The sequence below is a fragment of the Podarcis muralis genome, chromosome 10, assembly GCF_964188315.1.
Source record: "Podarcis muralis chromosome 10, rPodMur119.hap1.1, whole genome shotgun sequence".
Lineage (NCBI taxonomy): Eukaryota > Metazoa > Chordata > Lepidosauria > Squamata > Lacertidae > Podarcis > Podarcis muralis.
In genome coordinates, this window is record NC_135664.1 from 63530668 (window position 1) to 63546589 (window position 15922).

Consider the following 15922-nt stretch of genomic DNA (forward strand, 5'->3'; position numbering starts at 1 on the left):
TGAAAGAGAGTTTAATGCCATGGCACCGATCTGGATATTTCCCCCCCCCCCCCTGCTAACCAACTTTCATTTGTGTCTTTCTCAGCACCCTGGCTGCTTTCGACTGATTTGTGTCACTGCCTCTTTTTAAGTACGGTTCTCCACAAGGGGTAATGGCATCTTTTGCCTCTAGGCGGTGATAAGGGGAGAAAAATGGTGCCACCCGTAATTGCTACGGGGCGGATGAAATGAGTGAGCGATGTAGAGTTGGGGGAGGAAATCCCATTCTGAAGCCAGGTACTCTGACAGAGATAAAATCTGATGGGACTCCAGTGTATAATCACTGAAGAATTAAACCAGTTCAAAAGCTCCCAGGTGTTCCGTTGGGTCTGCTATCTTTCCTGGAGAAGATATTGTTTAAATTTAGAATGTATATAGAGCCAAGGTGTGCTGTGCACATGTGTTTTCCAAAGGCAGAACAAAACAGAGATAGCAAAGGTAAGAGTTCCACTTTTCTCTGACCCAGTGACCCAGTTCTCATGCGATTCACTTTGTTTCATTGATGAAACGGTCGGAGAACCTTCAGAATATTCGCAGTGATATTGAACCTAGAAGTGTCGTGTGACCGTTGGAACTAATTCAATTGAAACAACCTTTGTTGTATTAAGAAAATGGACTGCAGTTTCATCCCTTTTGCTTGCCACTGGAGTCAAGTGAGTAACCAACAAGCAGGTTAAAAAAGACACAACAATTATGTAAGAAACCAGACTGACTCTCGTTAATATTTAGAATAATTGAATGGTAGAGTTGAATGGGACCACGAGGGTCATCTAGTCCAATGCAGGAATCTTTTGCTCAAGCTGCATTGGTCTACAGAATTTATTTTTATTTTTATTTCATATTCTTTTAATGGCAGGGCATGCACAAACAGATTTTAAAATAAAATAAAAAAGCAATGCAAAGGGTCGTATCTATGGATGGGGGAGAAATTCTACCCAGGTAGCACTTATAAGCACCTTTTGAAACAATGAGTGAGCCAAACACAGCCAGCCTTTGAAATTGCCACTCGTTTTTCAGTGCAGCTCTCCAACCAAGTAATGTTTATAATAGAGCACATATACTAGGGTAAAGTATGGACAGAAATGCACATATTAGTGCAAAATAGCATACAAAGTGCAATACATGGCAAACTGCTTAGAGACTGTTTTAGTATTAAGTGGTACAGTGGTACCTCGGGTTACAGACACTTCAGGTTACAGATGCTTCAGGTTACATACGCTTCAGGTTACAGACTCCACTAACCCAGAAATAGTGCTTCAGGTTAAGAACTTTGCTCCAGGATGAGAACAGAAATCGTGCTCCGGCGGTGCGGCAGCAGCAGGAGGCCCCATTAGCTAAAGTGGTGCTTCAGATTAAGAACAGTTTCAGGTTAAGAACAGACCTCCGGAACGAATTAAGTACTTAACCCGAAGTACCACTGTATATGAAATCCTTAAATAAATAGGGGGAAATTGCTTTGCAAAAATGTGCATTGTTGTTGTAGTTGTTGTTATTTTATTTATTTACACTCAGTCTTTTTCCCTGGCGGGGCTCAGGACAGCTTACAGATAAAAACTAGAATTGCACACACAAATACAGTGTGTGTAAATGGGGAGTTGCCTGTAATTAAGCTATAAGATATAAGCAGGGGGAAAGGGCAGTGGTGGCAGATGCCCGTTGTCACTGGTTGGGCGGAGTGCTAGGAGCCAACAGTAGGTGGCGCCAGAGCCAATGACAGGCAGTGCCAACCAAGACTACTTTGGTCCCCATCCTTCTTGTTGCTGCATTCTTGAACAGCAACATAGAAGAGGAAGCTGGTAGACAATTTTACCCCTTGGACTGCCTATAGATAAGAAGGCAAGCAGGTGAGCGTTGGTTGAGGGCAGACTAAAGTTGGCAGGACAGTGCCCCCTTTGCCCGAATGGACCAACTTCCAGTGGGAGACAGCAAAAGGGGCCCTGCAAAGAATCAGCCAGGAAACAAATTGCCTTTGAAGGTACCAAGGTACCAGCACTTAGAAATGCAGTCGCGGCGCGTTGAAAATTCAGCAAGAGAACTTGCGAAGTACGTGTGTGGCTTTTGTAAGACAAGCATGCATAAACAAGGCAGGTAATTCTCGTAACATTCCCCACAGTGTCAAACACCCGACGACCTAATAAATATAGATAGCTACCTGCAGAGGCTGCTGGGATAGGCAGTGCCTCCCTTGCTTTGATCAGAGACGTTACAATCTTCACCTGCTGTTGTAAATTGTCCCGCTCTGAAGCTCTTTCACCTGCTCTTCGGATGATGCCGGCATGCGCTGAGTGATAGCTAGGGAAAGTAGCTCATGGGGGAAAGAGTCGAGAAGGCCGTGTGTTGCACACTGTGAGCGCTGATCTCAATTTTCTCCCCTCCTTGCATGGCAAATGTACAAAACGAGGCTCACCCAGGTAGGAACTGGTTCACCCTGTATTCAAGTCCCTGGCTCGCAACTGCTGAAAACCAGCAGGTCTCTGTTGGGTGGGCTCTGGCGTTGTACTTAGCCAGACTGGGGCCGGTGAATGCACTGTCCATCTTAAGGGGTGGTTTGTTTGTTTTTCATAAAACAAGAATTTTTTAAAAAAACTTTATTAGTATTATTATTGAAAAGAATAACACAAACACAAATTGAAACTATTTATCCCCTCAGCATCATTCTCTTTTTAAAGTTGTGGACTGTTTGATGCCAAACATTGTTCATTTCTGTATCTCTCAAACGTTTGTATGTAATAACATAAAATAAAATTTAGGAAAGGGGGGGGGGGGAGTTACTACGCTTACTCCCAGTAACCAAGAATAATTCTTTCCAGGGATTGTGATTGCAACAACCAAAATTTGTATTTTGTGTGTATTTTAAACCAGTTGTATTATCTTCTTTCCTTCCTTTCTGTATGTTTTTGAAGTGTAGGTCCTTTCTCATACCACTTGGGAGGGAGTTCCACATACAAGTCGGGCCACCACTAAAAAGTCCTGCTGCTTGTAATTGTTTCAAATGGTTGTCAATCAATCTAGGTATGGGAAATCTTAGGTTGATTGGGGAGGGGGCTAATGCAGCCGTCCCCATGCCGCCAGAACTATAAGTGATACAATGTTCAATTTTCCCTACCTATTTTCCATTACTTCCCCCACTTCCCCATTCTGCTGCTTCTGTACCCTTTCTTTCTCAGAAAAGGTTTCTTTCTCATTCCCAGTGAAGTAAAAAACATGTAGGTTGCACAATTTTGTCGTAGTTCCTCATACCCAATCAGAATTGGCTATGCGCTGATGTCATGGACCACAAAGTCCATTCAGACAGAGGACAAGTCTTCTTGATTCACCTACATGTGTGATACTGACCCAGTCAGAGTTCATAGAGGGGGCAGGATATCCTAAAGTTATGCAGCCATTTGGCTTTAGCTGCTGGCAAATATCACAATGAGTAAACAAAGCCCATTCAGAGTGAGGGCAAAGCCCATTCAGAGTGAGGGCAAAGCTTCTTGAACAGGGCAAATCGTTTTGTCCCCTAAGAGGCAATGCTTGAAAAACTGGTGGAGATACCCTGATACAAATGTTCACAAAAACCTGTCTCAGCTCCACTGTCGCCCATACACACAAACACACACCAGCCCTACCCCACAGTAAATCCATTCAGGTCATATTATTTACACACACACACCCCTTTCTCTCCAGGAAATTTCATCCCTCCCTAAGACAAAATCATGGTGCTGGTATCCATGGTTCCAGAGTGCTATTTTTATTTTAAACCAGCAATTAATTAAAAGGAAAGTTCTGAGGATCCCTCAGTTTTAAGTGTGCTTCAGTGAGAGGCTTGGATTGGTCTGCACTGCAGACACTTCCCTGCATCCCGAAACGAGAATTACGAGTGGTGCTGCACCTGCTTCTGACACGCTGTGTTTGAAATGATGGATGAGTGAAGGGATTTAATTTATCAACCACTTGAAGATTATGCAGGCAGGAGAGAGGCCTAACATCTATCGGGAAAGCAACCTCTGCAATGGCAGGCTTTCTCCACTAGAGGGGTGTTGCAAACGCTTCCTTTGCTCAAGTCACCAGAAACCATAATTTAAAGAGGGAGCGATAGTCGCCCTTTTCCTGTGAGGAATGATGACTTAATACAGCCAGCTAGAAGAATGCACCAACAAGGGCAATCCTGGAGAGTTTAAGCCAACCAGTGTGATTGAAGAGGCTCAGTTAAGTGAAAATATAAGTGCTCCAGAATAAAAAACTCTTGTGACTCCTTCGTTACTTCAGGCATGAACAATGACATATCCTCCAACATTTCTCAAATGAAAATAGAGACGTCCTATTCCATTCATCATCATCATCATTATTAATATTTCCTGCCTGGGTTGCCCCAGCCACTCTGGGCAGCTTTCAAGATATATAAAGGTAATGGTAAAGAGACCCTTGACCATTAGGTCCAGTCGCAGACGACTCTGGGGTTGCGGTGCTCATCTCGCTTTATTGGCCGAGGGAGCCGGCATACAGCTTCTGGGTCATGTGGCCAGCATGACTAAGCCACTTCTGGCAAACCAGAGCAGCACACGGAAATGCTGTTTACCTTCCCGCCGGAGCAGTACCTATTTATCTACTTGCACTTTGAGGTGCTTTCAAACTGCTAGGTTGGCAGGAGTTGGGACCGAGCAACGGGAGCTCACCCCATTGTGGGATTCAAACCGCCGACCTTCTGATCGGCAACCCGTGTCCCATTTCAATATATATACAAACATAATAAAACATTAAACATAAAGAAACTTCCCTATACAGTCATACTTTGGTTCCCAAATGGCTTAGTTGCTGAACATATTGGCTCCCAAACGCCGCAAACAGGGACATAAGCGCTCCAGTTTGTGAACGTTTTTCGGAAGCCAAACGTCCAACTTCTGCTTGAGTTCGGGAAGCTCCTGCAGCCCATCGGAAGCTGCACCTTGGTTTTTGAATGGTTTCGGGAGTCAAATGGACTCCTGGAATGGATAAAGTTTGAAAACCAAGGTACCACTGTACAGGGCTGCCTTCAGATGTCTTCTAAAGGTTATATAGTTATTTATCTCCTTGGTTCAGGAGTTGCATAGCTCCATACCCTTCAGTGTTTCTCCAATGAAAATACAGTAGTAAAGATAAAGGGACCCCTGACCATTAGGTCCAGTCATGGCCGACTCTGGGGTTGCGGCGCTCATCTCGCTTTACTGGCCGAGGGAGCCGGCGTACAGCTTCCAGGTCATGTGGCCAGCATGACTAAGCCGCTTCTGGCAAACCAGAGCAGTACACGGAAACGCTGTTTACCTTCCCACCGGAGCGGTACCTATTTATTTACTTGCACCTTGACGTGCTTTCGAACTGCTAGGTTCGAAATGTCCCCAATGAAAACAGAGACATTCCAGGATCAAATCAGGACGGCTTCTGTCCCTGGAAAATAGAGACACTTGGAGGGTCTGCAGCTATGTGAACAATATCTCGGCTAAATGAGTGCATTTCAACAAGACCAGCAAGCAATCAGGAGCAGCGACCAAAGACTGGGCATGATCCTGCCAAAGTTAAGAACATTCAGTAGAACCAATGTGGCTTTCATCTCCCAGATGCTTTAAATTTCAGCCAAACCGGAAGGAACATCCCATAGCATAGTGCTTGATTGTAAAAATTGTAACTCAAAATTGTAAACTCAAAGTTTTACCAAAGGAGCAATGAAGTTATCAATTATAAAAACAATTATTTAAAACATTAAAAAATTCAAGTTAACAATAAGCTAAAAACCAGACTAAAACACAGGTCAATATGCTACATACGTTGGCAGGTTTGCCTAAACAAAAATGTTTTTAGCAGGCCCTGAAAAGAATACAGTGAAGAAGCCTGCCTGATGTCAACAGGCAGGGAGTTCCAACGTTCAGGTGCTGACACGCTAAAAGATTGATGGCTCACAAATGCAGAACGTGCATTGTTTGGGCACCTGTAACAGTTCTGCAGATTTAAGCAGTGGAGGGGGTATATACCATATTTTTTTGCTCTATAAGACTCACTTTTTCCCTCCTAAAAAGTAAGGGGAAATGTGTGTGTGTCTTATGGAGCGAATCCAGGCTGTGCAGCTATCCCAGAAGCCAGAACAGCAAGAGGGATTGCTGCTTTCACTGCGCAGAGATCCCTCTTGCTGTTCTGGCTTCTGAGATTCAGAATATTTTTTTTTCTTGTTTTCCTCCTCCAAAAACTAGGTGCGTCTTGTGGTCTGGTGCGCCTTATAGAGCGAAAAATACGGTGTGTGTGTGTGTGTGTGTGTATATATATATCCTGCCAAAGTTAAGAACATTCAGTAGAACCAATGCGGCTTTCATCTCCCAGCTGCTTTAAATTTCAGCCAAACCGGAAGGAACATCCCATAGCATAGTGCTTGATTGTAAAAATTGTAAACGCAAAGTAGTAAACAAACAAGATGAATTTTAACAGGGAGAAATGTAAAGTATTGCACTTGGGCAAAAAAAATGAGAGGCACAAATACAAGATGGGTGACACCTGGCTTGAGAGCAGTACATGTGAAAAGGATCTAGGAGTCTTGGTTGACCACAAACTTGACATGAGCCAACAGTGTGACGCGGCGGCTAAAAAAGCCAATGCAATTCTGGGCCTCATCAATAGGAGTATAGCATCTAGATCAAGGGAAGTAATAGTGCCACTGTATTCTGCTCTGGTCAGACCTCACCTGGAGTACTGTGTCCAGTTCTGGGCACCACAGTTCAAGAAGGACACTGACAAACTGGAACGTGTCCAGAGGAGGGCAACCAAAATGGTCAAAGGCCTGGAAACGATGCCTTATGAGGAACGGCTAAGGGAGCTGGGCATGTTTAGCCTGGAGAAGAGGAGGTTAAGGGGTGATATGATAGCCATGTTCAAATATATAAAAGGATGTCACATAGAGGAGGGAGAAAGGTTGTTTTCTGCTGCTCCAGAGAAGCGGACACGGAGCAATGGATCCAAACTACAAGAAAGAAGATTCCACCTAAACATTAGGAAGAACTTCCTGACAGTAAGAGCTGTTCGACAGTGGAATTTGCTGCCAAGGAGTGTGGTGGAGTCTCCTTCTTTGGAGGTCTTTAAGCAGAGGCTTGACAACCATATGTCAGGAGTGCTCTGATGGTGTTTCCTGCTTGGCAGGGGGTTGGACTCGATGGCCCTTGTGGTCTCTTCCAACTCTATGATTCTATGATATATATATATATATATATATATATATATATATATATATATATATGGTAAGCTGATCCTGCTGGAAAACTGGTCCCAAGAGGTTAAGGTCTTTATATACTAATAGGAACACCTTGAACATGGCCCAGCAGCAAATCAACAACCAGTACAGGTCTCTGAGCAAAAGTGCTCTGTTCTGCCAGGGTCTCGTTCCTGCCAGCAACCGTGCAGCTTCATTCTGCACTAATTGCAGCTTCTGGACCAAGAGTAAGGGAAGCCCCACGTAGAGTTCATTTGTTGCAATCCAGTCTTGAAATATTTTAATGAGACTTGTTTATGTGTGTGTGTGTTTTTTTTAAAAAAAATCATTTTGCAGTATACACATATTGTTGGCCAATGTCCTACCAAATGGAACCAAAGGCACTCTACAACGGACAAAATATAAGACGGATATACAGTGGTACCTCTGGTTACATACTTAATTCATTCTGGAGGTCCGTTCTTAACCTGAAAGTGTTCTTAACCTGAGGTACCACTTTAGCTAATGGGGCCTCCTGCTGCTGCCGTGCCACCACCACACAATTTCTGTTCTCATCCTGAAGCAAAGTTATTAACCTGAGGTACTATTTCTGGGTTAGCGGAGTCTGTAACCTGAAGCGTATGTAACCTGAAGCGTATGTAATACGAGGTGCCACTGTAAGCATATCACACACCACAATGAAACAAGGCATTAGAAACAGATGACCTAGCAGTCACGGGGTTAAATATGACCTAGCAGTCACGGGGTGCAAAGGGAATAAGGGGTGTGCAGGGACAGAGCAAGGGGGTGCGGTGGGTGCATTTTGCCCTGGGTGTCGCCTCCGAGGGGTGTGTGACAAAATGCTGTGCGTCACTGAACGTCTGTGCGGGACACTGTGGCTTTGCTGTGTGCAGGCTTTCCCTCAGCTTTTGGGTGGTAGGCAAACTCCTCCAGGCACATGATACCCGCAGAAAAGGCTCAACGACTCTGGTTCCTCAAAAGAAGGTCAACAACTCTGGCTCCCCCCCCCCCAAATATAAAATAAAGTCAAACCATTTTTGCAGGGGGAAAAATAAAAATAAATGTGTGTGGGGGGGGGTAACAAGAAATTTTCCACACCGGGTACCATCTGACCTTGCTACGCCACTGGGGGTGTGGCGTGGGCAGTGCCCCGAAACATCAGATCAGGGGCCAGCAACCTTTTTCAGCTGTGGGCTGGTCTACCGTCCCTCAGACCTTGTGGGGAGCCGGAATATATTGTGAGGAAAAAACCGAACAAATTCCTGTGCCCCACAAATAACCCAGAGATGCATTTAAATAAAAGGACACATTCTACTCATGTAAAAACACACTGATTCCCGAACCGTCCATGGGCCGGATTGAGAAGGCGATTGGGCCCCAGGCCTTAGGTTGCCGACCCCTGCATTAGATAGAGAGGGCTGGAGGGCCACACCCGGCCCTCAGGTTTGTGTTCCCCATCCCTGCTGTGGTTGCAAAATTCCTGCATTGCACAGGCGGGTTGTAATAGACGACCTCCAGGAATCCCTGCCAGCTGTAAAACTCCACGATTGTATTATTTGACATTCCCTTAACCCCACCCCCCCATTCAAATACACTATCCATCTATCCATCCATCATCATAATGGGCATTTTGATTACAGCACAGCGTGGTTTTTGATTTCCTCCTGTTTCTCACTTTTGTCACTCCCCGTTTAGGTACAGAATATCCATTCTGGGGCGTGCATATCTTGAGATGGGCATACGTCTCCTTTGGCTTCTCTCACTCTTTGCTATTGAACTAAAAAGAACTAGTAATGCGTCTGGGGGCATGGGCATGGGTGACGGTTTTCTCAATGACAAGTACCGGCTTGAGGAGGAATAAAAAACGGGAGGAGGGTGCCGCAGGGTAGCTTTTGAAATAAAAAGTTTCCCACATGCAAAGAGGGGTGAGATGATCTTATTGTACCTGCGTGTGGGTTGTGAACCCCATAATTCAGGGCTGCTTTGTAAAGTACTCCATTGTTTTCTCTTTTATGCTGCCTGGAGTTCTTCCAAGCACGACTAACAAAGGCTTGACAAAAAAGGTTTGGAACATCATGGCAAAAAATAATAAAAAAAAAACATCTTCACTAAAGACAAGAATAAATATTTGCAAACAAGCTCTCCCAGCAGACTGTGCAGAGCCATATAAATAACTAATGTGTTCTTAAAAGGGTATTTGCATGCTGGCATAGCGGTCTATGGGCCCATCTGTACCATATATTTAAAGCACTCTTGTACCACTTTAGCATACATGGCTTCCTCCCCCCCCCCCCCAAGAACGCTGGGAACTGTAGTACTGGGGGTTGTGAACTACAGCTCCCAGGATTCTTTGAATGGAATGACTGTTCAAGCGGCATAAATGTGCAAGATGGATGTGATCTATCGTGCTTGTGCCGTGAATGTTGTCCGTGAAAGTCGTGACCAAATGTGCGGACTCCGAATCCACGGAAAGAGTGGGCTCTCTACGCACAATATGGGGACCCTGGCTTTTTCAGGGCTTCTGGCAGAGCCGGCCCAGCCATTAGGCAGGGGGAGTTCACTGCTTCAGGTGGCTGAAGCTGCCCAGCGGCGGAGAAGCCCCACTGTCATTGGCGCCGATTTGGGGCGAGATCTCAAAATCATGTGATGTCTTGTGCACAATCTCACGCAATTTGGGGCAAGATCTCACTGCAAACCAGCACTACAACTCCCATCATCCATAGTTAGCACGACCAGTGATCAGGGATGATGGGAGTTGTAGTCCAAAAACAGCTGGAGACCCAGGTTTGGGAAACACTGATGATTGCTTCTTAATTGGCTCTTCCTCGAGTTAAGCATTCCTAACCTCCCCAGCCTTTCCTACCAACAGCAGTGCTGGCTGGGGCTGATAGGAGCTGCAGGCTGGGAAAGGCTGTCCTATGCAACAGAGCTGCCAAAGCAGAAACAGAGGGCAGAATGCTCACGAATCCTTCCAGGTGATGTCTTGAAAGTCCCAAAGAAATCGGGGAGAGTGTTTGATCCTTCTGTTAATTATTGGTCTCAGCCACTATCAAGGATCAAGGTTGGATCTAAACCCATCAAAGAAACGTTTCAGTTTAAAGCATTGTGAATTTAAACGGGGAAAACTGGTAGAGAAAAACAGAACTCCACATCGCCATCTGGTGGCACAATGTTATATCGCACATAAAAAGGTAAGGGACCCCTGACCATTAGGTCCAGTCATGGCCGACTCTGGGGTTGCGGCGCTCATCTCGCTTTATTGGCCAAGGGAGCCGGCGTACAGCTTCCGGGTCATGTGGCCAGCATGACTAAGCCGCTTCTGGTGAACCAGAGCAGCGCACGGAAACGCCATTTACCTTCCCACTGGAGCGGTACCTATTTATCTACTTGCACTTTGACATGCTTTCGAACTGCTAGGTGGGCAGGAGCAGGGACCGAGCAGCGGGAGCTCACCCCGTCGCGGGGATTCGAACCACCGACCTTCTGATCGGCAAGTCCTAGGCTCTGTGGTTTAACCGACAGCACCACCCGCGTCCCTCCATATCACACATACAACACATATAAACGCTTTTTCTTTACCAGTCTAGCTGAGTCTCAGGTATTTGTAGAAAATAAGATTTTTCTTGCATAGAATAACAATAACCCAACTCCCTCTCTCTTTACCTTCCTTAGCAATTCAGCCGAAATTGTCCCTAGCCTGCCTGACCAAGCACTTGCTTTCCCTTTCGCTTCTCCAGGTCAGGTGCAAAACAATCAATAAAAAACAAGACATTTTGTTTCTCTCTTAAGATTGTGTACTTGTCCCCTTGGCACAATTCCTCTTCCCTCCTTTTGGGGCATCAGTAAAACTAGCCAATTGCCCAAATGCTGCTGCAGGACTCCAGCTCCCATCATCCCAGGTTCCCCAGCTGTAGTGCAGAAGAAGGGTCTATATTTTCAGGGACGGAAGGTGCAATGTGCTTTAAGGGCTCTGCACACACCCCTCTGTTAAGATTCCTTCACCAGAGAGATTCATGCTGTGCATAGGTGATCTCTGGAATTGGCTACCACAATGTATAACAGCCACCAGTGGGGACAACTTTAAAAGGGGATTAGACACATTCAAGGAGGATAAGGTGATGGATAGCTGCTAATCATGATGGCTTCAGCATCAGATGCTGTGTGTTCCTGAATATCAGTTGCCATGGATCTTTAGCAGGAGACAGATGTGTGATCACATCTTCGGGCTGGTGGTCTTCCTAGAGACATCTAGATGGCCACTGTGAAAATGTAATGCTCTGGATCAGGATCAGGGCCGGATTTAGGTTTGATGAGGCCCTAAGGTACTGGTGGCACTGTGGGTTAAACCACAGAGCCTAGGACTTGGCGATCAGAAGGTCGGCAGTTCGAATCTGGGTGAGCTCCCATTGCTCGGTCCCTGCTCCTGCCAACCTAGCAGTTCAAAAGCACGCCAAAGTGCAAGTAGATAAATAGGTACTGCTCCGGCGGGAAGGTAAACGTCATTTCTGTGCGCTGCTCTGGTTCGCCAGAAGTGGCTTAGTCATGCTGACCACATGACCCGGAAGCTGTACGCCGGCTCCCTTGGCCAATAAAGCGAGATGAGCGCTGCAGCCCCAGAGTCGGCCACAACTGGACCTAATGGTCAGGGGTCCCTTTAAGGGTAATGGGGCTCTTTATATGTCCAGCTGTCCTTTGTCAACAACAAATTGTTGCTGTTTTTTGTGATGGATATTTTAGGGAGCAGGCTAGCAGGCAGGGCCCATTACTTACATCACAGGAGCCTACACAACACAAAACAAAACACTGTTGCTGCATGTAGGTTTTATTTTATTTGTTTATCTTATTTTTTGGATATGTACATCCAGTTTTTCCCCCTTTAATTTTTGGGGGCCCTAAACTATAGCTTGTTTAGCTCATACCTAAATCCGGCACTGATCAGGATTTCCCAAACTTCTGTCTGCACCTGTTTTTGGACTACAACACCCATCATCCCTAGCTAACAGTACCAATGGTCAGGGATGATGGGAACTGTAGTCCAAAACCGTTGGGAGACCCAAGTCTAGATAGACCATTGGCCTGATCTGGCCGGGCTCTTTATATGTTCTTATGAAACAGGATTCTTCCACTACCCGATTTCCCCAACAACAACGCTTTTACAATGCCCCACAATACTTTACCTCATTCCACATATACACTCATGGGGCCGGAACTGTCAGTTCCAGGAACAAGACCTTGGGGTTCTGGTAGATATCTCGAGGAATATGCTGATTCAGGGCACGACAGCTGTTAAAAAGGCAAATTCCGTGCTAGGGTCCCTTCTGGACCACCAGTTTACAGGGCAGCCATCCAGATTTGTTTGCACAAAGCTGTAGGGGAGGTTAGATGGATATGGATCTAAACAGAGTAACAAAGGTCCGTATAGTAAAAGCTATGGTTTTCCCAGTAGTGATGTATGGAAGTGAAAGCTGGACCATAAAGAAGGCTGATCGCCAAAGAATTGATACTTTTGAATTATGGTGCTGGAAGAGACTCTTGAGAGTCCCATGGACTGCAAGAAGATCAAACCTATCCATTCTGAAGGAAATCAGTCCTGAGTGCTCACCAGAAGGACAGGTGCTGAAGCTGAGGCTCCAAGACTTTGGCCACCTCATGAGAAGAGAAGACTCCCTGGAAAAGACCCTGATGTTGGGAAAGATGGAGGGCACAAGGAGAAGGGGACAACAGAGGATGAGATGGTTGGACAGTGTTCTCGAAGCTACCAGCATGAGTTTGACCAAACTGTGGGAGGCAGTGGAAGACAGGAGTGCCTGGCGTGCTCTGGTCCATGGGGTCATGAAGAGTCGGACACGACTAAACAACTAAACAACAACAACAACAACAACAAGATGATATAGATCTAAGCAGAGCATGAGATTCTTAATCTCAGGGTTGTGGGTTCAAGACCCTCATTGGGCAAAAGACTCCTGCATTGCAGGGGGTTGAACTAGATTAACCTTGTGACCAATAATAAGAAGAATTTATTATTTATACCCCGCCTATCTGGCTGGGTTTCCCCAGCCACTCTGGGTGTCTCCCAACAGAATATTAAAACTATGATAAAATTCTATGATTTAAGCAGTTATGCTGATCACTTTGTGCAGAGGTTATACTACACTGCCTCTTTTTCACACACACTTTCCAGTGCATTCCGCCCCCTTTTTACTTTGTTGTTGTTGTTGCAAAACCTCATATACATTTATACCTGAAGGAGTGTCTCCACCCGCATCGTTCAGCCCGGACACTGAGATCCAGCACCGAGGGCCTTCTGATGGTTCCCTCATTGCGAGAAGTAAGGTTACAGGGAACCAGACAGAGGGCCTTCTCGGTAGCGGCACCCACTCTGTGGAACGCCCTCCCTTCAGATGTGAAGGAAATAAGCAGCTATCTTCTTTTTAAAAGACATCTGAAGGCAACCCTGTTTAGGGAAGTTTTTAATATTTAATGCTGTATTGTTTTTAACACTTAATTGGAAGCCGCCCAGAGTGGCTGTGGAAACTCAGCCAGATGGGCAGGGTATAAATAATAAATTATATATATTGTAATGTGATGGTGGTAGAACAAGTGGGCTAGTTGCAGCAGAACAACTTTCAGAATATCTCCTTCTGTCCACAAGCCACCTAGAGAAGCGAATAAATACCCCTCTCTTTGGAAACCTGCCTTTCTCAAAGAGTCCCACTGATCAGGAAGGGACCACGAGGGTCATCTAGCCCAACCCCTTCCAATGCAGAAATCCTGCCCCCAGCCAGGTGGGCTGGAACCACGAGATGCACTAACCCATTATTAATACTAATGCGCACACACATATATACAAGAATCAAGCGCTGCAAAAAATGACAGCGGCAACTGCCGGTTTGCATTTCAAGGCCAGCACACTCTGATTAGTTCATTTCTGCTCTGTGAATTATCGAAGGGCTTTCTGTGGTTGATGATGCAACTTTCCTTCTTCCCAGGCTGGGCGAGGGGAGGAGCCTCTTGCAGGCCCCGCCCCTTCTTCTCCACCGTCAGCCTTGGGACAGCCAGAGGGATATGACAGGGCGTCGATTTCTTGGGAGCAGCCTGTGAAACGGATGTCTTTCCTCACCCCCCCCCCACGCAGCTTTCTCTCACTTTCTCTTTCTCCGACGCCCCCCTCCGCGCTTCGTTTTAAAGCAGCCGCGTCTCTGAACCGCCTCTTCCTCCTCGGAGATGTCGCTGGTTCTCTCTCCGTCTTCGCTTTGCCTTTGCACCCACCCCGCAAAGGGGTTAATCCAAGAATCCCCTGAGCAACTTTTGCGATGCTTTGCGAGCACAGAATCTGTGCTCTTAAATCGCAACTGGAAGTCATCGGACATTAAAGGGAAGGGAACCGAAAAGCAATCCAAAACGACAACAATCGTGGTTTGCGGTTCCCGCCCCCCCCCCCCCGTCTCATTCCCATCACCGTTTTTCTTTTCAAAGATTTGACAGCTGCTTGCTCAGTGCAATCCCTACCAACCCCTTACTCGCGAGTAAGACGTACTGAACTGAGTGGAGGTTTGCTTCCAAGTAAGCGCGCAGTCAGGGGGAAATGGTCCGATGGGGATAGCTCCCAGATCACCAGCCTACAAGGAGCCTTGCAGACGGACCGAGAGGCAAAATAGACAGGTCTCTGCCCCGAGGTGCTTACAATCTAACTTTCAGTGGCGGGGTGGAATGGGGTGGAGGGAGAGAGCAACAGGCAACGAGTTGACGAAAACAGGCGCATCTCTACGTTCAGCCGGACTCTACGCATGTTTACTCGGGCGTAAGCCCCGATGGACTCGCCATTAAGCACTGGATCCCAGCGTAGGTCCAGCGCCTTAGGAATAAGCCCCTCTGAATTCAACAGCGCTTCTTTCTCGGCAGACGCGCTGCAGGTTGCGCTCTGAGGCTGCTGCGATCCCCTGCACACTTGCTCCGGAGTAAGCCCCGCTAATCCCAGCGGCACTTGCGCCTGAACAGACAAGTTTAGGATCCTGCTTCACGGCGTTATGCTGTCGATGAGCCTTTAAATCGACAAAAAAGGGAGCATGGATTTGTTTTTGCAGTAAAACCGATGCAGGCTAATTTCTTACGAAATATATATATTTGAAGATGGATAGTTCCTGCGCACTTTGCAACGTGTCTCAGATTATCCACATGATAATATATTTGAAATAATTCTGGAAATCTGAGAGCCGGGGTGTGTGTTCCTTCCTTCTGGGACCCCCTCCACGCTCACAGAAGGGGGGAAGGAATAGAAAGAGGAATACCATTAACTCTCCTTTTCCTTCCTCGGTCCTTTTTTGCATTAAAGAGGGGGAGGGGGGAATACCCTTTGAAGCAATTGCGCCCCCCTCTCCTCCCCCGCGTCCACGCCGCGCGCCGCTTCGCCCCGCGTCAATTACCAGCTCCGTTGTTTACAATCCGCCCCCGCAGCACGTTGGCAGGAAGGGCGGGGCGGAAGGCGGAGCGGAGGGGGGGGGGAGAGACCCCAGCTCCGCCCCCCAGCCCCAGCCCCGGCATCGGCCTGCCTTTCGCCCCAGCTGGGAGGTCTGGAGGGTGGAGGTGATCCTATTGGAAGTTGGGCAGAGGGGGGAAGAGCGAAAAAGATCAGAGGAAGACAGCAACCGGGTGTTTGTACTGTATGTGCAAAAA